Source organism: Micromys minutus (genome assembly GCF_963924665.1).
Source record: "Micromys minutus genome assembly, chromosome: 1".
Taxonomy (NCBI): Eukaryota; Metazoa; Chordata; class Mammalia; order Rodentia; family Muridae; genus Micromys; species Micromys minutus.
This window is the reverse complement of record NC_137969.1, coordinates 237,546,326-237,570,754: the sequence shown is the minus strand read 5'-3', so window position 1 is coordinate 237,570,754 and position 24,429 is coordinate 237,546,326.

The window sequence follows — 24,429 nt, the reverse complement described above, 5'->3', positions numbered from 1 at the left end:
CATCTTATACCTATGCATCATATACCTATGCATCATATACCTTTGCATCATATATACCTATACATATACATTCCTAAATATTACTGCTTCATTGGTTTAATGTTACTTGTATACATGTTTTTGGGGCTGCTGAAGAAGAATCGAAGACATTGAATGATTCCGTGTAAATAGTTCTAGAAACAATTAGAAAGATATACATATGTAGTCACAGAGAATGTGGCAACATGCTCCAAGCCTCTACAAGCTAAGACAAAAGTCCTTCACTGGGAAGGGAAAGTAAACACAAAATCACATTTCTAATCAAAGTTACTTGTAAAGGATCCTTGTTGAGAAGTCAAAAGTCAGTTGCTTCTCAAATGGAGTATCAATGGTGATATCAAGTACACCCCAAGTAAGGGGTCATGCTCAAGTGCAGCTGGCCAACTTAAAACTGAGTCCACTGTGTATGTGGAGGAGTAGATTTTTATTTTATTTTGGTGTGGTCTGGCATTATTGTTCTAGTGTTAAATTTTCATATTTGCTTTGGTTTTGGGGGTTGAGGCATAAGCACAGGTTTGGTGGATAGAGAGGTGTGAAGGTTATGGAGGACATTGGAGGCTGGGGAAAGTATTAATGTGATATAACTATAGTTTGTGAAAAAAATTAATAAAAAAGAAGAGGCAGGGAACCATAAACTTCCAGAGCCTTTTAGATTGTGATGTTTTTGTTGAGTTCAAATAGTTGGAAGAACTATCTGCCTTCATGAGCTTTCCCGGCGATTCCTCAGCATCATTCAGAAGCTCCTGAATCTCTTATTAAGTGAGGGAAAGAGGTGGCTCTCAACATTCTGATACACAAGGATGTTCTTCAGAGCAAATTAGATAAGGAAACAAAAGGACTTTTAGACCTAAAAAGGCCTGGAGAGATAAGGTGCTACCACAATCTGGTAAACCATGAAACACTGAGGAATGACACCCCTGTCATCTAATGACACAGAAAATCAATAACATGTTATTTTAAGCCCTATTCTTGACTTATCTCCTACTCAGAGAACAACTTTGAGAAAGAGAGTTTAATTTCCTGCCCTTGATATTCCCTTGCTGAGCAGCATGTGCAATGCTCTAAAGGTATTAGTAAAAACAATCCGGAGCAATGCAGTAAATGACATTTATTTGCACTGCTGTTATCATCACAGTGAGAAATTTCAGAATATATGGCATTACAATACAATATGGCCAAGTTATGTAGAGGTCAAAATTCAAAATCTAGCATGGAACACATCAACCAAATTCATTTCTCCCTCTGTATCTCTTACTGCGTTTGTCTCTCTCCTCTCTTTGTCATTTAGGACAAATATGTTTATGGCAGTGCTTTTAACAGGATTCTGTGTTTCCAGAGGGCATTATGTTGTTTGTAAGCACACATGGTACCCAATATTATCTTTAAGCAAGTATGTGCTACAAGGTTGAAGGTTAATGAACTGGGAGATGTTTAGTAAGCTCCCTCGGTAAAATTGAGTCCAGGCAAAGACACAGATAAGAGGGAAGCATAGACAACTTTCAGCCTAAATCCAGGCCATGATTCATTAATGACAGACATTGCCATGACCAATGGGGTCTTTAAATTCTTTATTGCCAGTGATTGCCTTTTGTGATGAGGCCCCAAGGGAACACTTCTGAGCAAAATTTAAATCCTTTCAAATTTAAATGCTTTTTCTTCCCTTAAAGTGTAACATGAAAATAGAAGCAAGGTAATGTGATTTATCTGCTGTGACTGGTCTATGCAAATCGCATCTTTAACTACTCTTTGTTTTGACAGTCATTTTTATAGCTTACTTACAGTTTATCTGTTCATGTTTTTAACCCAGTTTACTCACATGATAATTACCATGTAGCTTAGACACTTTGTAAGAGACGTATTAGAAATAAGTTATTTGAAGAACATTCTGATATATCAAACAGTCTACAAAGCAATGGAACTTAACAACCGTTGGACGCCATAAAATTCTATTTTTTCCTTCTCACTGAATGTGTACATTTTATTACTTTTACTGGTAAGGAGGGGGAAAAGGACAGATGGCACAGAACAGGTCATAGGAAAATCACTTATAGTGAGCCCCATTTAAAAACCTCTGCTAATAAAGTTCTTTTTGTACATATGGGGCTGATTTTTCCAGGAAAAGTGGGAGTTATTCTTCATTTTTCCAGTGAGTTTAACTCTTTGAATACTCTTGGGCACTTTATGGTGCATTAAATTATGCCAAATAGCCTGAAAGAATTAATACACTTTCCAAGTCAAGTCTTTTATTTCTTTCTGCTGGGTAACATCAGGCCATTGATCATATTAAAAGGTCTAAGCAACTCCCAGAAGGCACTCTCCCTGATGTCAGAGCTCACCAGGTGTGGTGCTTTCCTTTCTCGAGTTCCCATAAACTTTATAAGACCTATTTAGCATCACTCAACTAAGTCACAAATGACAAATTTATAACCCAGTGAAGCTAAACGATGTCAGTGATTGTGCCTGTTGCTAGAGAACACTATTCAAAATAAAGCCAACTCAACAACACATACCTAGACTGTATTACTCAGTCTTTATCATTCCCGAACAAAGAAGAAACCTCATCCTACATTATCTTTTTTTATTTATGTTTGGCCCTGATTGATCTCATAGAATAAGGAAGCCAGTCAAGTCTTTTTATCTCACCTTAGGGAGTTCAGAGAATAAGAAACCTGTCACTAATTCCTTCTACCTTACAGGCAAAACCCCTTCACCCAATTAAACAAGACCAGGTGCACCCTCCAGTGAGTGTGAGGAATGCAGAGAAATCACAAACTCTCCTTCCATCTTGGCACAAAGGAGGCCAGCCTGCACTTGATTAGCAAGTTTTGCTGGGGTTGCAAAACATTTAGTCAATTGACTGAAGTTTCTAGGTAAATTTTGGGAAACACTGTGGGTGTTAGTGGGTAAATAATGAAGTTTCTTTTCCAGTAATACCCAGAGACCTTTATGCATTAAGGTATCTGTTCAGTCATAGGAATCATAAAAAAAAGGAGTCGGGGGCAACTTTGTCCTTCGCCTTCAAATCAACAATTATCACTGTGCAGAACTTGTATTTTGGCCTGAGTCATGTAACATGCACTCAGAATATCTGGATCTAGTATTAGTAGTTAGATTTTTAATGTTTTCAAAAATTTATTGAGTCAAAAATGGAGAAAAAAAACAAACAGGAATAAACAGGGAAACCAAAATAAACAACACAAATGGAAAAAAAATTCTTCAATTTTGAAATTGTTTCTGATTATTCACTGTCATGTCCCAATAAAGATACCAGCTGAAATTTTAGTAGATAATAGAAATTGAAAGACTTGAATTCAAAAAGAGTGTACACAGTCAATATGTTTTTAAACATACTTGGCTAACAACATTTCAACATAATATGTTACTTACCAAAAGGTCTCTACTTCTTGAGAAGTTAAGGCTCTGTTTAGTTGTTTGGTATCAAAAGGCAGGAACCCAAGGAACTAATAATAGAAGTTTTGGAGATAAGATTTTTCTTGACATTACTATGGGAAAAGAGACAAGAGCGATGCAGAGTGAGGTGCTAGGATCTTAGTAGATGTTAGTTCATGGATAGACTTGGCTCACCTTGAGTTTAGTTGTAACCATCTGGCAAAAGATGCCCAAGGTGATTGCACAGGACAATGATGGAATAAGAAAATATTTTAATATTTCGTCGTTAAAAATTAAAGTATATTTGTGAAGATAGACAAATTTACATTAATATGAGCATCACAAAATACATGCACATATTAAACCATGACATGATGGTTTTATTAACATATACGATTTTATCCCATTGACTAATGGTAAAATCCTATTAAAGCTTGGATGTGTGGTAAGCTTACATAAACCACACTTTTCTCTTCAAAACATCAGTTCAACAGTTTCCATTTTAGCGTTATTTTCATATGGTCTATGACTTTGATTTAGCTCTCTCAGCACCAGAATCACTAAAATATTATTGAATATATGCCATTACATAGGTTTTCAACAGTCAGATTGCCTTCAAGAGCTAGTACATACCTAGCTCAGGTTTACAGAAAAGGTTTCATATTTTGGTCTTCCTTTTTCTTGACCCTCATATGGTTTGTGAATTGTATCTTGGGTATTCTGAACTTTGGGGCTAATGTTCACATATCAATGTGTGTTCTTTGTGACTAGGTGACCTCCCTAAGGATAATGTTTTCTAGTTTCATTCATTTGCCTAAGAATTTCATAGAGTTTTTTTTTAATTGAACGTTATTTAAAAAACAGAGTTAAATGCACAGATTTTAAAAGCATTTTTGAATAAAAGTATATGAATACATTTTTGTCAGTACTTGATACTTTTTAAAGGTTTGATAATATTCAACCTGGAAATAGTCAGAGTTTTCTTGGTGTGTAAGGATTAAGCATAATGATTTTTTTGTCCTTTCTTTTTCTAGAACTTCATATAGTCTGTGAGTTGTTTCTGAGGTGTTCAGAGATTTGGGGTTAGTATTCAATTATCAGTGACTGCATATCATGTGTCTTTTTAGTGACTGGATACCTTACTCAGGATGATATTCTCTAGATGCATCTATTTTCTTAAGAATTTCATAAAGTCATTGTTTCTGATAGATGAGTAGTACCCTATTGTGTAAATATACCACAATTTGTATATAAACTCATCTACTAAAGGACAACTGTGTTCTTTCCAGCTTCTGGTTATTATAAATAGGACATCTATGAATATGGTGGTGCAAGTGTATTTGTTATATGTTGGGGTGTCTCCTGGGTATATGCCCAGAAGTGGAATAACTGGGTCTTCAGGTAGTACTAGGAACAAATTTCTTAGGAATCGCCAGACTGATTTTCAGAGTGGTTGTACTAGTTTACAACCCCACCAACAGTGGAGAAGTGTTCCTCTTTCTCAGCACCCTTTTAGGCATCTGCTGTCATCTGAATTTTAATCTTGGCCATTCTGACTCTTGTGAGGTGAAATCTCAGGGATGTTTCGATTTGCATTTCCCTGATGACTAAGGATGTCGAGCACACCCTTAGATGCTTCTCAGCTATTCCTCAATTAAAAACTATTTGTTTAGCTCTGTACCCCATATTTTAATAGGATTGTATCATTCTCTGGTGTCTAACTTCTTGAATTTTTTGTACAGCTTGAATACTGGCCCTCTCCCAGATGTGGAGTTGATAAAAATCTTTTCCCAATATATTTGCTGCCTTTTTGATTTCTTGACAGTGTCCTTAGCCTAATAAAAACTTTGCAATCTCGTTGAGTCCCATTTGTTGATATTTGACCTAAGAGCACAAGCAATTGTTGTTCTGTTCAGGAAATTTTCTCCTGTGCCTATGTGTTCTAAGGTTTTCCCTACTTTCTTTTCTAATTTCAGGGTACCTAGTTTAATGTGGAGATCTTTGATCCACTTGCACTTGAGCTTTGTACAAGGACATAAGAAAGGGTCTATTTTCAGTCCTCTGCATGCTGACTGCCAGTTGGAACAACACCATTTTTTGAAGAGGCTTTCCTTTTTCCATTGAATGTTTACAGCTCACTTGTCAAAAATAAAGTGACCATATATTTGAGTGCTCATTTCTGGAACTTCTATTCTATTTCATTGACCCACATGCCTATATCTGTACCAGTACCATGCAGTTTTTGACACAATTACCTTGTAATATTGCTTGAGGTCACTGATAGTTATTCCCGCAGATGTTTTTTAGTTGTTGAGGACAGATTTCAATATTCTAGGTCTTTTGTTATTCCAGATGAAATTGTGCATGGCTCTTTCCAACTCTATGAAGAATTGGTTTAGAATTTTGATGGGGATTGCATTGAATCTGTAGAATGCTTTTGGGAAGATGGGTATTTTTACAATGTTGATCCTTCCAATCCAGGAGCATGAGAGATCATTCCATTTTCTGATATCTTCCTTAATTTCCTTCTTCAAATATTTGAAGTTCTTGTCATATAGGTCTGTCACTTGCTAAGGTAGAGTCACACCAAGGAATTTCATATTGTTTTTGACTATTGTGAAGGGTATCTTTTCACTAATTTCTTTCCCTGCATGTTTGTCCTTTGAGTTGAATAAGGCTACTGTTTTGTTTGAGTTAATTTTACATCCAGGCACTTTGCTGAAATTGCTTATCAGCAGTAGAAGTACTCTGGTGGACTTTTGGGCATCACGTACATAAACTATTATGTCATTTTCAAACATTGATATTTTTAATTCTTACTTTCCAATTTGTATCCCTTTGATTTCCTTTTGCTGTCTAATTGCTCCAGCCAGGACTTCCAGTACTATGTTGAATAGGTAGGGAGAGAGTGGGCAGCCTTGTCTAGTCCCTGATTTTAGTGAGATTGCTTCAAGTTTTTCATCGTTAAGTATGATGTTGACTGTTGGTTTGCTGTTTATTGCTTTTATTATGTTTAGGTATGGGCCTTGGATTCCTGTTTTTTCCAAGACTTTTAACATAAAGGCATGGTGAATTTTGTCAAATGCTTTCTCAGTATTTAGTAAGATGACTACGTGGTTTTTTCTTTGGGTTTGTTTATATGGTAGATTACATTGATGAATTTCCTTATATTAAACCATCCCTGCATCTTAGGGATATAGCTTACTTGATCATCCTGAATGATCGTTTTGATGTGTTCTTGGATTTGGTATGCAATTATTTTGCTGAATGTTTTTGAATCAATGTTCATAAGTGAGATTGGTTTGAAGATCTCCTTCCTAGTAGGGTCTTTGTGTGGTTTAGGAAAGAGGGTTATTGTGTACTCAAAAATGAATTAGGTAGGTTTCCATAAGATTTGTTTTGTGGAATAGTTTTGAGATTATTGGTATTAGGTCTTCAATAAATTTCTGATAGAATTCTGCACTGAACCCATCTGGACCTGGGCTTTTTTTTGGGGGGGGGATGGAGAGTCTTTTGATGACTGCTTCTATTTCTTTAGGTGGTATGGGATTATTTAGATGGTTTACCTGGTTTAGCATCTGGTATCTATGTTGATATGCACCCATTTCCTCCAGATTTTCCAGTTTTGTTGAGTATAGGGTTTTGTAGTAGGATATGATGATTCCTTGAATTTCTTCAGTTTCAGTTATTATGTCTCCACTTTCTTTTCTGATTTTGTAAATTTGGATACTCTCTCTTTGCCCTCTAGATTGTCTGGCTAAGGGTTCATCAATCTTGTTAATGTCCTCCAAGAACCAGCTCTTTGTTTTGTTGATTCTTTCATGGTTCGTCTTGTTTCTATTTGGTCAATTTTTACTCTGAGTCTGATAAATTCTTTGCCCTCTACTCCTCTTTGGTGTATTTGCTTCCTTTTGCTTCCTTTTGTTCTAGAGCTTTCAACTGTGCTTTCAAGTTGCTAGTGTATGCTCTCTCTAGTTTCTTTTTGGAAGCACACAGAGCTACGAGTTTCCCTCTCAGTGCTCCTTTCATTGCATCCCATAGATTTGGTTTAATTTTGCTTTAATTATCATTAAATTCCAGAAAATCCGTAATTTCTTTCTTTATTTATTCTTTGACCATGCTATTATTTAATAGAGCACTGTTTAGTTTACATGTGTATTTGGGCTTTTTGTTGTCTTTGTTGTTATTAAAGACCATCTTTAGACCATGGTGATCTCATAGGATGTATGGGAGTATTTCAATCTTCTTATATCTATTGAGGCTTGTTTTGTGACCTATAATATGGTCAATTTTGGAGAAGGTCCCCTTAGGTGCTGAGAAGAAGGTTCAGCTTTTTTCTTTTTCTTTTTTTCTTTCTTTTTTTTTTAAAGAATGAAATGTTCTGTACATGTCTATTAATTCTAATTGGTTCATAATCTCTGCTAGTTTCTCTGCATCCTTGTTAAATTTCTGTTTCCATGATCTGCCCATTGATGAGAGTGGTGTGTTGAGATCTCCCACTAGTATTGTGTGGGGTAAAATGTATTTTTTGATCTTCAGAAGGGTTTCTTTTATGAATATGAGTGCTCTGGTATTTGGAGTATATATGTTAAGGATTGAGAGTTCCTCCTGACAAAATTTTCATTTATTGAGTAAAAAGAGTTCTTCCTTATTTTTTTTTGATAACTTTTATTTGAAAATGTACTTTATTCAATATTATAATGTCTCCTCCAGCTTGTTTCTTGGGGCTGTTTTTTTGGAAGGTTTTTCCCAACCTTTTACTTGGAGATAGTGTCTGTCTTTGTCTCTGAGATGAGTTTCTATTATGTAACAAAATGCTGGATTCTGTTTGTGTATCCAGTCTGATAGCCTATGTCTTTTTATTAAGGAATTGAGTCAATTTATGTTCACAGATATTAAGGAATAATGGTTGCTGTTTCCTGCTATTTTTGCTTTTAGAAGTAGAATTGTGCCTGTGTGTCTTTCTTCTTTTGGTTTGCTTGCTTAGGAATTTTCTTGTTTTTAGTAGGATGTAGTTCCCCTCATTGTATTGGGTTTTCAACCTATAATTCATTGTAGTTCTGGGTTTGTGGTCAGTATTGTGTAAATTTAGTTTTGTCCTGGAATATCTTGGTCTCTCCATCTATGGTGATTGAGAGTTTTGCTTTGTATAGCAACTTGGGCTGACACTTGTGTTCTCTTAAGGTCAGCATGATATCTGTACAGGATCTTCTCTCTTTCATAGTCTCTGTTGAGATGTCCGGTGTGATTCTGATTGGTCTGACTTTATATGTTACATGGCCTTTTTTCCTTACTGCTTTTAGTATTCTTTCTTTGATTTGGGCACTTGGTGTTTTGACTATTATGTGTCAGGAGGAATTTCGTTTTTGGTCCAATCTATTTGGAGTTCTGTAGGCTTCTTTTATGCTCATGTTCATCTCAATATTAAGTCTAGGAAAGTTTTCTTCTATGATTTTGTTGAAGATATTTACTCTGTATCTTAATTGATATTCTTCCCCCTCTTCTATTCCTATTATCCTTACATTTGCTCTTCTCATCCTGTTCTGGATCTCCTGGACATTATGTGTTAGGAGCTTTTTGGCTTTTGCATCTTCTCTGACTGCTTTGTCTATGTGTTCAATGTTGTCTTCGGCCCCTGAGAGTCTCTCTTTCGTCTCTTGTAGTATGTTGCAGATGCTTGCATCTGTGATTCCTGACTTCTTTTTTAGGTTTTCTACCTCCAGGGCTGTGTCTTTTACTGTTTTCTTTATTGTTTCCATTTCCATTTTAAATTTCTTCTTCAATTCCTTCATCTCTTTGGTTCTGTGTTCCTCTACTTCTTTAATTTCTTTAAGTGTTTTTCATGTTTCTCTTTAAAAGCTTCTATTTTTTTTTTTTTTTTTTTTTTTTTTTTTTTTTTTTTTTTTGGCTTTTCCTCTCGTTCTTGTTTAAAGATCTCCATCATCATCTTGAGGTATGATTTCAGGTCTGAGTCTTCTTTTTCTGGAGTGTTTGGCATTCCTCTATGTGCTCTGATGGGAGAGCTGGGTTCTGATGTTGCCATGTTATCTTGGTTTCCATTGGGTAAGTTCTTTGGCTTTCCTCTTGCCATCTTGTTGTCTGTGATTATACGTGGTCTTGTTGTCAGTGATTGGTTCCTGCCTCTTCCGTTTATGTGGTCTGTTTCCCTGGATGTCTACTGTTTTAGGTGGCAAATGGCTTGAGCAATTCATATGCATGTAAGTGCCTTCCAGGTGGACCCAATTCTCCATGGCAGAGTTTCTGCTTCCCTGGACCAATGGGAGGGCCACACCTACCACACGCTAGGCCTAGCCCTGTCTGTGCCCTGGCTACTTGCAGCTCAGTCTTGCCAGGCCTGTGTCAATGGATCTCTGCTGTTCCAGTGCCAAATGGCCTGAGTGTTTGGTTGGCATGCAAGGGACTTCTGGGTATAACCTGAGTCTCTACGGCTGAGTTCCTGCTCCCCTGAACCAATTGGGGGGGGGGCTTTCCCGGCATCAGGCCTAGCCCTCTCAGCGCCCTGGCTACTCACAGCAGTCTCACCAGGCCTGCATCCCTGCATCTCCTCTGTCCTTGGTGGCCAATAATGTATCCCTATTAACCTACCATTTGAACATAATCATTATGTCTCTATAAAAAAGTGTTATATAAATTTTTCACCAAAATTGTTTGCTTCATATTCATATTTGATGCATTACAATCTTTGAGTGATTCTCTAAAGTCATTTTCATAGTAATATTTAAATTTTATTGTTTTGAAGTCTACATTTATTTCAAAAGTCTGATCTTACCTTTACATGATGTTCATTAACTTAAATTTCATTCTGTTGGCAGAAATACTCTACTGATTAAAAAATTACCTCAGTAAAAACTTTAGTAATGATTTATGAATATGAAGTTAACTTTGAGCAAGAAAAATATCTAGTCATAACATACTGTAGTCATAAATTTTATGGAATGCTTAATTGTTTTTTATTATGTTATTATTTTTTAGTTTAGAAAAATATTTGGCCTTATCAATAAACAAATGGTATTAGAGAAAAATGGTCTTTAAATCGCATTCATAGGTAACTTTAATTTTTCACTAAAATTCTATTTCCTTTGTAGGTTTATTTTATATGGAAAAATATTTGTAAAAGAAGTAAAGGCAAAATACATTTTTTGTACTTTCCATCACAGTCTCTTACAGTCTGATCACATATAAAGTGCTTTTAAATACTATATTTTTATTTATTCTCTAGCATTTTCATAAATTTATGCAATGCATTCTGACTTTATCCATCCACTATTATTTCCCTGTTTAGTGCTCTTAAGGTTAAGCTATGTCAAGACCTTTCAACTCTAAACTAGTATAGCCATTTTGGAAATAAGGCCATTAACTATATTTTGATTTTTCTACTCAATTTCTCAATTCAGTCTACCTTTGACTTTGTTTTGTGATTATGCCATGCATGCTTTGGTGTATAGCTCTATGTTTATCTTAGAGTATCTATTTTGCCTCCTTTTGGCATTGTATCCCTGAACACAATCTTACCTTCTATTGCTTGTCTTTTCAGTGATGTAGCTCATTGTCCTTCTAACCTATGCATCTCCATTTTAGATCTGCTTCTCATAGTAGCAGAAAACCACATTTAACTAGTCTTTCTTTAGTGCACTAGGCTGATTGACTTTGTTAAACCTAAATAGATTTCCTTAGAATTTCCTGAAATTTCTCTTGCAAGTGAGAACAAATTCTAAACTGTGTCATTTGGAAGAATATGTTAACTAACAAGATTTATTTGACTTGTATATCTAACCATATAAAAAAAGTGGTTATGCAACAACAACAAAAATCTGTTTAGCAAGTAATATTTTTTTCTTCATCACAAGGCAAGGAAGACTGATATTATAAATGAGACATGCTGAGGTGTTTGAGAGGATTTGGGAAATCTGATCCACTTAATCTTATCTTTTGGGGTATCATCCTTCCATAGTTTGATTGCAGTTCTTCAAGTTCTAAAAAGATTTTTCATGAAAAACTGAAAGTCCTCCAATTCATCTTCACAGTTTCTTTTAATGTATGTCAGAACATTTGGTATTCCCCATGCCTCATCTCTTATATCTTGGTTGGCATTGATAACTTTTTTCTTACAGTCAAACTTTGAGTGGACTTTGTCATCAGGCCCATCAAACACATCTATATTCAAGCTGCAAGGATTTGCTGACATGGCAAGTTAATAGCCATTGCTATGTCCTAGAGGAAAATCTTGGAACTTGTAAAGGCAAAGGAATTGAAAATCATGCTATATTAGGTATATATATATATATATATATATATATATATATATATATATATATGAAAACATTGTATAGATGTGAAGTTCTACACATTTCATTCTAAAGATTCTTTAAAGATAAATAGGGTTCCTAATTTTGAAATTTTTATATATCTACACAGTAAATGTGATCACAATTTTTCCCAATTCCACACCCCTGAACTGATTCCAACACCACCTCTCCCAAATGCATGCTTTTGTTTTTAATTTATGATTAAGTTCACATAAGCTGTCTAAAAATCCATGGTTGTACACCATTCCATGGGACCATTAGAAATATCCAGTGGCCAAAAATAAAACATAAAATTTTTTTAAATATATTTTATTTTTCCCACTTACAAACTTTTAATAATTCTTTAGTAAAGGGTTGTACTTGAAGCAGAAGTTCAATCAGCTTGATCTTCTATGGGTCTTGTACATGTGACCACAGATGCTATTACGAATTCATGAGTGCAGTGGTCAAGCTATGTTCATAATATGGTATTTCATAGCCTTCTTCCACATCCTTTGGCTTTTGTATTCTTTTCTGCTTCCTCTCCCATGATGTTTCCTGAGACTTGCTGTGGATAGTGCTAGGTGATTCTTGTGGTGGTTTGAATGAAAATGACTTCCATAAGTCCACAGAAACTTTCACTTTTAGGAAGTGTGACATTGTCCCTGTAGGTGTGGCCTCCTTGAAGATAGGACAAGTTTGAAAGCTCAGATGTGCAAACTACCAATGTCTGTCTGTTTCTTTCTCTTTCTGCTGCCTGCTGATCTGATCCAGATACAAAACTTTCAGGTGCCTCTACAGCACCAGGTCTGTGAATGTGCTGTCATGCTTCTCTACATAACGTTAATTAAGTGCTTTCCTTTATAAGTTGCTGTGTTAATGGTGTCTCTTCCAAGCCATAAGAATCATAGTTAGTTAAGACACCCATTAAGAATTCCATACTTGCCTTCTGAACTGGTGGTGCCTTCCTTTAATCCTAGCACTTGAAAAGCAAATAAACATAGATTTTAAAGTTCATGGTCCGCTTTGTATACATAATAAGTCTGAGAATGGAAAGCCATGGCTGCATATAAACAACCCATCTTTTTAAGAAGGACACTCACTCATTTGTTTGCAGTAATTTGAGAGTGGTAACAGTTCTCTCCATTGACTACTACCTGTTGAAACCAGCTGCTTCCTTGAACAACCCTATGAGTACCCCAGATCTATAGCTATAAGAATAAATGTTTAAAATGCTATATGATAGCAAGGATATTAAGTAACAATAGTGGGTTCTCATGTAAGTTCTTTGTTCTTCTAAGCTATGAACTGAGGTTGAATTTACTTAGTTCAGTGTCGAGAATATGCACACATTCATGTACAGGCGCCCATAAGACTTTTGTCTTCTGGAAAGAGGGCTAAAGAAACATTAGCTTGTATCTACTACATGGAAGGTCGGTGTCATTATCTAGGGTTTTGTATTAAGTCATACAAATCAAACCGTTTGCCATCCATCACAGTCGGCCACCTCCGTGCAGGCTTTAATTTATTTACTTTTGTTCTTTAGTGAATTAGTATTCAAGGTAAATGGTTTCCTTTAAGAAATGTGACTTCAAAAGAATCATATGTGAAACATTTGCATCTGGCACATAGTACACAGAGCAAACTCAACAGGTTTAAATATTTTAAGTCTGGAGGCAAGAAAAAAATTAGGCAGGATGAATGACTGTCTGAAAATGAGAAACCCATGCCGTGTTTGACATCAAGATGTGAGTGGAGTCATGAAGAAAACATGGATTCCGTAGTTAGCTACATTCAAGTGAATGTGTCTAGTGCCAGCTTGACTTGCTTATAAATTCCCCTCAAAGTATTGTGGTTAACTTTTCTAAAGAATGTGCAAGTTGATTTAAATAAATTTCCAGAAACTGAACTGTTTATACCAGCCTTTTCCAAAAAGCTTTGATATGTAAAGCAATTTGGAAACAGATATTTTTACCTCTTAAAGTTTCCATCCTCCACTTTGTGATAAATGACAACTCTAGACTAATTTCCCTTGATCTAAGAATTGGACACAAGTTGGATTTTGTGAAGGTCATAGTAAGATAAAGAGATTTAATTCAACCGTATAAATAAAATGAATTTACGTTATTCTTTAAATAAGAAATTAGGGAGTCTGGGTACAGGCATGGATTAGATTAAATTCTTGTTTTATATTGTGGTTTACATCAAACCAATGAGCTTTTTAGAACCTTAGGTTTGCTACATATATGATGAAGAAATTCTCCTTTAACTTAGAGTGTTTGGGGAAACTAGCAATCATTTGATTATACACAAGATATATTTAACCCAGTTCAGACTTAGAGTAGGTACCTAACTAATTAATTTCTGATGATGTTGCTTTTTCTCTCACCCTTTTTGAATAGTTGTATAGACATGATGATAGTGGTCCTTAACACTTTATTTAAAAATCCAATTCATATTGTAGGCTTATTACTTATTACTTGAAATATCTCAGGAAAGTACATTATTTTCTAGAAGGAAAAGAAAATTATTTCACCAGTTTTATATTTTACCTTATGTCTCCTTTGAGTATATACGCGATATACTATTGGCCCTCGCTCTCCCCTTTCCTGTGAGTAGAGTAACATTAAAGCTGATTCCATATTCTGGATAACTGACACTGTAGGTTTCATGGCTGACATTCATTTTAATTGTTATTTCCTGAACCATGAAACAGTGTTGCTTGTTGTAAGTTTATGTGTCTCTTTTAACAGAAAATAAATAAGTGCATGCATGTGAGTTATGAGTGTGAGGCGTGTGACCATTATGAGAATCTGATTGTTCATAAAATATACCTAAGTCAGGTTCAATTTACTAATTAAATGGGAAAAAATTCTTTTTTCTTTAGCCCGAGGGTTCAAACAAGTTGAATACCATTTTTTCTTTTTCAGATTTTCTTTCTTCCTCCTTGTGAACTTGCCATATGACCAACAGCTGTGCTAGTTTTAAACAAAGGCATTTTCAATCCAAACATCAGCACTGACATTTTTTAAATAAACAATTTCAAAATTTGGCAAACTAGGGGAGAAAAACTGTTGAATTGTATAGCAACAGCACCTTTCATCACCTCCAATTATCCATTAATTCCTTAGATGTCAGGATGACTAGTTTTCTGTGCTAATTCTGACTATCAGTGAAACCGAAAGTGTTAGGGTTTCTCCTCCATTTGTTTTCCAAGTTGATCATTTAATTATTCTCCTGGAGTAAAAAAAAAAAAGTTAAATTGCACCTGAGACTAACATTTTCAAGCTTCTCTATACACAGTACAAGGCAGCTGTAATAGAGAAATGTCTGTATTTGAAAGTAGTGTATGCATACACAGAGGGCAAGAGAAGGTATCTGTTTCTATGTAACAAGAGTTACAACCTGTCACACTATGTGGGGTGTATATGAGTGCTGAAACTAAACCAAGGTCCTGTGCCAAGCAGCAAGTGCTCTTAGCCACCGAGTCAACTCTCCAGCACCCAGATGTCTTTTGTAATTTTCCAGTGATCTTTTAAAAAAATATTTATTGGTGTTCTGCCTGCATGCTTCTGTGACACTGTTGTTTCCTCTGGAACTGGAGTTACAAATAATTGTGAGCTCCAATGTGGGTGGTAGGAATTGAACCTGGATCCTCTGTAGAAACAGACAATGCTCTTATTACCCAATGTGCTAACACTTGAGTCCCCAACTTTTTGTTAACTTTGCTTTACTGAGTCCAATTTGTTAATTTTCTATGTTACCTGTGCATTTTCAGGCAAATTAAGGGTTGTTATATTTTTGCCCTGCTTTCAAGAGTTTTATTGCTTTAGTTTGTATTTAATACCATGATATAGATTTTGTATACTCTGCTTGTAATACAAAGAGAAATATGGTTTGCACATCATCACATGTTTGAAAGACTCTCCTTGAATCTGTGAAAAGCACAGACACCTCTTTATGGATATATTTAATTGGACATATTTAATTGTCTCTATGGCAGTTTTTCAAATTCTTTACATTAGTCTATTACTCTCTAGTTTTTTTTGTGCCTTTCTAGTCTGACCTGGTGCCCTGAGCAGACTCTGGGTTCTGATTCACCACTTGGATTCTGACTTGACACCCATCCCCACAAGACCCAGAAAAAGCCAGTCACACAGGTGATCTAACATGCCCAGGATGAGAGTAACAAAGAGGAAGCTTTACTCCCAGGAGGTTTGACACACTCAGCATCACAGGATCCAAGGATTGCAGAATCACAGGTTCACAGGATAACAGGAACACAGGATTACAGAGACACCTAGACTCTGAGGAGTTCTAACACATTCAGTATCACATGAAAGACAGGCTTCAAAAATTGTGGTATATCTACACAATGGAGTACTACTCAGCTATCTGAAAGAATGAGTTTATTAAATTCTTAAGAAAATGGATGCATCTAGAGAATATCATCCTGAGTGATGTAACCCAGTCACAAAAGAACAGACATAATATGCAGTCACTGATAATTGAATACTAACTCCAGAAAGCTCTGAACACCCCAGAAACAACTCAAAGACTATATGAAGCTCAAGTAAAATAAAGGCCAAAAAAAAAAAAAAAAAAAAAAAAATGAAATAAAGAAAGAAAAGAAAGCCTTAGTCCTTCTTAGGGAAAAAAAAAAGTATAGCACCCTCTCAGAGTACAGTAGACCTGAACCTTAAATTATTAATAATCCAAGAGGTAAGATAATAGCCTTGTGGCAATTTTTGGTATTCACAGATCATTATGCTTAATCTATACCCAGCAAGAAATCTGTTTCCATGTTACATTCTGTCCTACATGTACTTGATGCTTATGGTAACTAGTCAGATTTCTATGCATGCTATTAAACCTCTAAAAGAATTAAGTGCTGACAAAATTATTCATATAGTGTTATGTCAAAATGCCTTTAAAAATTGTAAATGTTTCCCTCTTTTTTTCAATATTATGCAAGTTGAATCTACCTTTATAGCTAAAAATAGTAAGTACTATGATTTTACTGATTCTGTTCAACCATGTGTGCTAATTTAAAAATTTCATACATTTGCACTTGAAGCAGCTACTTATTAGAAATAGCTTTTTAATGATGTGGATTTATATATTTATAAATCACTATATCCAAAATTTTCACATGTATTTGTGTTTATTTTATATTTTAGTAGAATATTTAATTTTTATAAAGTTAATACTTTAGAGATGTCATATATATTCATCATTAATTTGTGGCTACTAGAGAGATTATTATTTTTTAACTTCTTCTTCCTTTACTGAAACTAGACATTTTTCATATAGCACATCCTGATTTTGCTTCTTCTCATTCTGCTCCAACATTTACCTCACCAATTTCCCCATCCGGTTTCACCCTTTTGTGTCTATCATTAGAAAACAGAAATCTCTTCTTGGGGTAACAATAATAAGAAAATAAGATAAAATAAGATGAAACAAAATCTAACAAAATAAAATAAGCAAACGAACAATAAACAGAAGGAAAAAAGCTCGACATGTTTGCACATTCAGGAATCTTATAAAAGAAAACAAAACTATATGTGGTAAAGTTAAAAAAAGAACAAGAAAATCAAAGTGATAAGATAAAATTTTAAACAAAAGGAAAAATCCTGACATATTATAGAATAGGGACCTTAAAAGATGCTCTTACATTTGCTTTCTATTGACCTCCTACACCTTACCATTCTGCCTATTTTTAAGAATAGTTTTTCTTTTCTCCCTTAGTGAGACTCTCTTGGAGGAAACTAAATCTATATTTGCAAGTGACTGTCAATTGAAAATTGCTTTGAGGTTTAGAGGTCGTGTTGTCTTAGGCATTTTATTGCTGTCGTGAAATACAGAGGAAGGAGTTTATTTGGCTTGTACTTCTTTCTACATTGCTGTTCAACACCAAAGGAAGTCAGGACAGGAACTCAAAAAGGGCAGGAACCTGGAGGCAGGAGATGATTCAGAGGCCATGGAGGTGATTATGTACTGTCTTGATTCCACTGGCTTGCTCAGAACCCAGGACTATCAGCTGAAGGATGACACTACTCACAATGAGCTGAGCACTCCCCACAGTGATCATAATTTGAGAAAATGCCTCACAGCTGGATCTCATGTAAGCATTTTCTCAACTCAGGCTCTTCTTTTGCTGATGACTGTATACCTTGTTCCACAAAACCAGCCAACACAGGATTCTTGTTTTCACCTTCTCTTTTCAGATGTAGGACACCAACAGGTGCAGTCCTATTTAGGTCCAGTATTTGTTTCTTCAGCATGTGAGTTCATGTGTTCATCTATCATGAAATGTATTTGATTTCTTTATTGCATTTTTTCACTTCTCTTTCTAAGGGTCCCCTGACTCCTGGATGGAGAGGGATCTGATGGAGACATCCTAGTTGAGAGTTGTTGCTTCATGGTCCCTCACATTCTGTAAAATATCTAGCCATGATTCTCTGTTTTTATTCCCATTTGTTGTAGGAGAAAGCTTTTCTAAGGATGACTGATCAAGGAATTGATCTATGAGTATAAAACATTGTCATTAGGATCATTTTATTACTATGCTCCTTGGACCAATAATATTTGGTTTTATCATGTTCTTTATCAGACAAACAATAGTAGTAATGGGATGCACCTCAAGGAAAGGGCCTTCAATCAAATCAAATATTGGTTTCCTATTCCCATAAAATTTATATTGCACTACATACCTTGCAGGCAGTAAAGCCATTTTATATCAAATTGTTTCAGGATGGATTTGTCTTGAAATTTATCCTTTGGTATCAAATAATAGACCTTCCTCTACCAAAGATGTTACATAAAGTAGAGATAAAATCTCTATGTAGACACAAGCTCAACTTTTTCAGATTCAATGAGTTGTCTAGTTGTTGTTTTCAGCAATGGAGACTTGTCATCAGTTTGTGGAGAACAACCTATAGTCTTGGCAATATTTTGTGGTGTTTAGTCTTTTCCTTTAGCTAGTGACTCAGTTTTATGTAATCAAATCTGAGGATCTATATCTCCCAATATTTGCCAACTTCATTTAGATCACCTTCATATATGTATATATTTTAAGAAGCTGTACTCTATTAGGTCTCCATACCACCTCCAAATGGCCCTAAAATTTAGCTACCCTCCCCAAATACTCTCTTTTGTTCATCTCTTCCCTGTCCCACCCCATTGATCTTACAAGTGCAACCCTGCCCCATTCATCTATACCTATTTTTTCTCTTCTCTATGGTAATCTAATGTTCTTTATTATATACCTAACCTTGGCAGTTCTACAGATTATATGTTCATTACCATTGGCTTAACAGTAATATCTCTATATAAGTGAATACAGACTTCATTTGTCTTTCTTGGTCAAGGTTATATCACTCAAGATGGTTTTACTAGTTCCACCCATTTACCTGTGAATTTTATGATGTTATCTTTTAAAAGAGCTTAGTTACTCCACTGTGTAAACATACCATATTTTCCTCATCTACTCTCCTGTCAAGGGACATCTAGGTCATTTCAAATATCTGACTTCTGTGAGGGAAGCAGCAATAAACATGGCTGAAAAAAGTGCCATTGTGGTTAGATGAAGTGTCCTTTGTGTATATGCTCAAATGTAACTGTAATTTTTTCAATCTTTTCTTTTACCATATCCCCCTCATCTTTGCCTCTGAGACGGTGCTTCCCCACCCACCTATCCCCCTTTCCCCCACTTGATGCCCACAGCATTGTTCTTCCTTGGGACATCAAGTCTCTACAGAATTAGCTGCATCCTGAGTCTAACAGGCAGTCTTCTGCTATATACATACATATATATATATACATATATATATATATTCCAGGGATCACTGATCAGCCTATGTATAATCCTTGGTTGATGGCCTGGCCTCTGGGAGCTTCCATGGGTCCAGGTTAGTTGATATTGTTGTTCTTTTTATTGGGTTGTCATCCCCTTCAGCTCCTTCAATCCTTCCTCTAACGCTTCCATAGGGCTCCCCAATCTCAATTCGATGGTTAGCTGAAAGTATCTGTATCTGCCTCAGTCAGCTTCTGGTAGAGCCCCTTGGAGGATAACCATACTAGTGTGAATAACACCATTAAATATGGGTGCGTGTTGATGCTGTCTTATTTTTAACTGTATATTTCTGACTTCTTTATTAAAAAGCAGGTGTTCATAAATGTATGTATTTATGTTTCAGGCTTCAATTCAATTTTATTTATCAATATGTCTGCTCTGTGACAGTATTATGTTATCATTATTATTATTATTATTATTATTATTATTATTATAGATCTGTAGAAAAATATGAGGCAGAAACTAGTGAAATCTCCAGCAGTTCTGAAATTATTCAGGACTGCTTTACATACCTTTGTGTGTGTCCATAGGATGCTGAAGTTAATCCTTTCAAGATCTGTAAAAGAATTGTGCAGTAATTTTGATGAGAATTATACCTAATCGGCTTACTGCTTTTTGTATTATTGTCATTTTTACTATAATAATCCTGTCAATGCAAGAGCATGGAGGATCATACTGTATTCTCATATCTTCTTAAGTTTCTTTCTTCAATCTATTTAAGTTTTTATGATACTCATCTTTCACTTTCTTAGTTAGAGGTATACCATAATATTTTACATTATTTGAGGCTATTGTAAAATGTGTTGTATCCCCGATTACTATCATTGTCTGCTTATTGTTTTGATTTAAAATGACTATTTATTTTAGTGAATTAATTATATTTTGAGGCACTATATGGTCTTTTCTATAGTCATACCTTGATGATCATTTATTTATCTATGTTAGAAAAGTTTTATTCTTTGATTTTGTTGAAAATATATTTTGTTTCTTTGACCTGGGTTCATTCTCCCTGGGTTTTCTTTTCTTTTTTTTTTTTTTTTTTTTTTTCTTTTTTCCTTACAACTTTATTTAAAAAAAAAACAAAACAAAGATACATGTACAGATTATTAAAAACATTTTAGCATAAAGCTATATGAATGTATTTTTGTCAGTACTTGATCTTTTGAAGGTTTGATAGTATGCACTGAAATCTTACCATTTACAATGACCATAAAGTATATGTAAAACAAAACATAACATGGAAATAGTCAAAGTTTTCTTGGTGTGTCAAAATTAAACATAAAGTTTTTAAACACCAAAAATTGTTTTCTATTAGTCTTAAATTTGATATATTTGTAGTGCCAAACTTTCATTTTCTAGATATTTTGTGAAAAGATTTTTTTTAGATTAATATTTTTTTGGCTGCTTATTCAATCATGTCTTCAATACCTGAGATTCTTTCTACCATCTCTTTAGTTCTGTCTATGAAAGTTATCTATGATATTCCTGCCTGAGTATATAAGTTTTCCATTTCCTTATTTTCCTCAAGTTGGGTTTTCTTTATTTAATCTATTTCCACTTTCAGTTACTGGGTGGCTTTGTCCATTTTACATTCTTTCTTTATTTTTTGGGGATGGTTAAAGATTTTTTTTAAGGACTCTACTCATTTCATTTTTAAGGATCTTTATCATATTTAAAAAATATTTTAAAGTTTTTATCTTGTACTTCAACCAAGATTCCATGGTTAGGTAGCTAAGTATTGGAGTACTGTACTGGAATTGCAGGACTCTTGTGGAGACTTGTTTTTTTCTTGTTGTTATTGTGCTTTCATGCTGGCATCTAAGCTTCTGGTGTGGGAAGAATGAAATTCTAGGTGATTATATCTGGTGTTGTCTTTGTTGACCAGGTGTTTTGTTCCTTGATTTCTGATACCCTCTTTTGTCCTTTTTTTAGCATATGGTGATTGTGTGTTTTATGGTAGAAATTCTTATGGTATTCTAATAGATGTGGCCATGGTAGGGTCCAAGTAAACTATGATCCTCTATTTTTTACTAATAATGGATAGCTCCTAATATCATGCAAAAAATCTGTTCCTTTATAGCTGTGCTTCAGCTTTCAATTGCTTTTTAGCAAAACAGCAGCTTGTTCTACATCAAAAATTAACATAACAATATTTTCAACCTACTGGAAACAAATAAGAAAGAGCTGGCTAAGCCACTTTTCTGCCATGATGTGGTGTGGATAAGGAAGTGATTCCAGTCCCATCCTTAGCCCTCAGCACGTGCAGAGGCTGGTAGAAATAGCCCTGGGGTCATGAGAGCAGGTGTGGTATCTCCTCACCTGCTGCAGCACTTGGGAGAGCAGACCCTGCATCTTGTCTATACACTTTAGTAGAGCTGGCACTGGTGGAGGGGAGACTGCCCTGAGAGCAAAAGTGCAGGAAAGTTGACCCTGCCACTTAGCTGTAATGGGTTGGTGGAGAAATACCCTCTGCCCCATGTCCCTTACCATCTACAGCACTTAGGAGTGCAGGCCATGTACCTTGCCTGTGAACAGCCGAGTTGGCCCCTCTAGTGAAAGCACAGTCCCTAGGGTGAAGCAGCAGGAGAGCTGGCCCAGCCCTTCACAGGCTTCAGCACCTTTACTGTTCAACACAGTAGAACCTGCTCTGGAGGTATGGGTGTGGATGAGCCAGATAGGAAAGCTGAATATGGCTTCTGCATATGATAATTTTCGGTGGCCCAGCCTGAGCAGTGCTGAAGAGCTTATCCTGATGCTATCCACAGCAGAGAGCCTGTGCGCTTAACAGCCAAACTACCACCAAGTCTTGATCCAGGGATCTGAATTTGCCCATCCTAAAGTCTGTATCATCTGCAAACAGTTAGGGTGTGTGAAAGGGCCAGTTTTGGTATTTCTAGGCTGAAGAATCTCCATGACATTGGGCAACAACAGGATAACTGAGAGGAGTCCCAATGAGGATCCAATATTGATGGTGTCACAGAAGCCCAGAGATCTTGAAACAGATCATTTATACATTGTGATGAATATTTGCAAGTGCGTATGTGTAGGCAAAGAGATATACTGTGGGACATACTTTAGCTTCCAAAAAAAAAAAAAAAAAAAAAAAAAAAAGATTTATGCTTTACTTGTGATTGTTGTTTTACTCGTTTGTATGTGTTTGTGATATTTTGGTGTGGGGGGGGATTGCAAATGTGAAAGGCAGATATAAAGGCACAGGTAGATGATCTGAACTAGGCTGTGGGATATAAAACTCACAAAATACTAATAAAATGTTTAAATATATAAAGTAAAAGGGAAATATAATGTGAAATTAAAAATAAGCATTAATTTTAGATCTTGTGTTAATACATCAGTTATTTATATCATGTAAAAAATAAAACTAAAATAATGGAAGGCAAAACATTTACAAAAGCATTAGAACACTGGCATTTTTGGACTCTTTTGGACGCTCCATGCATATGTCTACCAGGTACTACTTTTATGTTCACCTCATGAGCCTTTTTCCCTTTGGGCAGAACAGACCTGGGAGTAACGATATCCCCTGTTTTTACTTTATTTGATATTTTAATCAAAACCCATTACCATTAAATAAAAAAAACAGAAAAATATTATCTCCAACATTGCCATTAAATTCTGAATCAACCATACAAAACAACACACTGATGGCAGAGGCATTTTAATGCATATCTTTAGTGACTGTTGGGAACAGTGGCTTCCAGCTATATTAATAGGAAAGCAGAAACATTTAATGCTAAATACTTCATTTTGATGTGAGAAGGGAGTCCATCAGAAGTCAAATGGCTATGTGTAGCTGTAGACATGGAATAAAATTTTGTGACTTATATTTCATGGAGGAATCTGGAATAACTGGAGGACATTGCAGTGTTCATGATTTATAAATACTTTGTGATTTGATTGGATTGAATATATGCTCTCAGTTCACATAATGTTTCTCATGAGTAGAATGGCACATAAATGAACAAGGACGTTTTTCTATGCGTAAATTGTTCCTTAACATTCCGGTCGTGTTAGAACAAAATTTCCTTTCAAAAGAAGCATTAAACATAGAGCTGCTGTATAATCATCTCATGAATTCCATTTCTCAGAAGTGAAGAGTTTAAATATCTCTGCGCATTTCAGAGTTTGAGAAAAATTTCTGCATTGATCTTGTAAAACATTCTATAATCACCCTACCTTTGAACTAGATAGATTTAAGTTTGAATCCTTGCTTTAGTTGTTTGATATTGGTTGGTTGCATATTCGTGACCCCTCTCAGATCAGTTTCTTCATGTATGAAAAAATATTCAATTTATATTGTATATGTTTCTATAAAGATTAAAAATAAAATGTATACAAATTCTTGGAGAGTAAATTTCACACATATTATTCAATCGTGATAACTGCATTAATGTTTTAATAACAAAACATATTTTATTATCTATGTTTGTATCATTGTTTAGAAGTGTAGCTCTGAAGTTTTAATAGCAATCTTTTAAAACTTGCGGTTCTTCTTTTCTTAAAAATATGACTGCCTGATTTAAAATATATGTCACATTTATTAAGTGGATTCACAGTTTGGATGGGGTAGAAGATTTTTCTAATTGTAACATCAGGTCTCAACACTTTCTTGCTTTGATGCTATGATGTGAGCTAAATACGTTTAATCCTCAGAAATTTTCATGAACCACATCCTTGTTTGGCAGTTTTAAATAACATCAAAATATAATTGTCTTCTTCCTGCATAAGTTTATTGAACATCTCAGAAATATAGGGACAGGTCACTGTTGAAATCGAACACATATAGGAATCTAGAGATGGATGAGAAAACGTAGAATA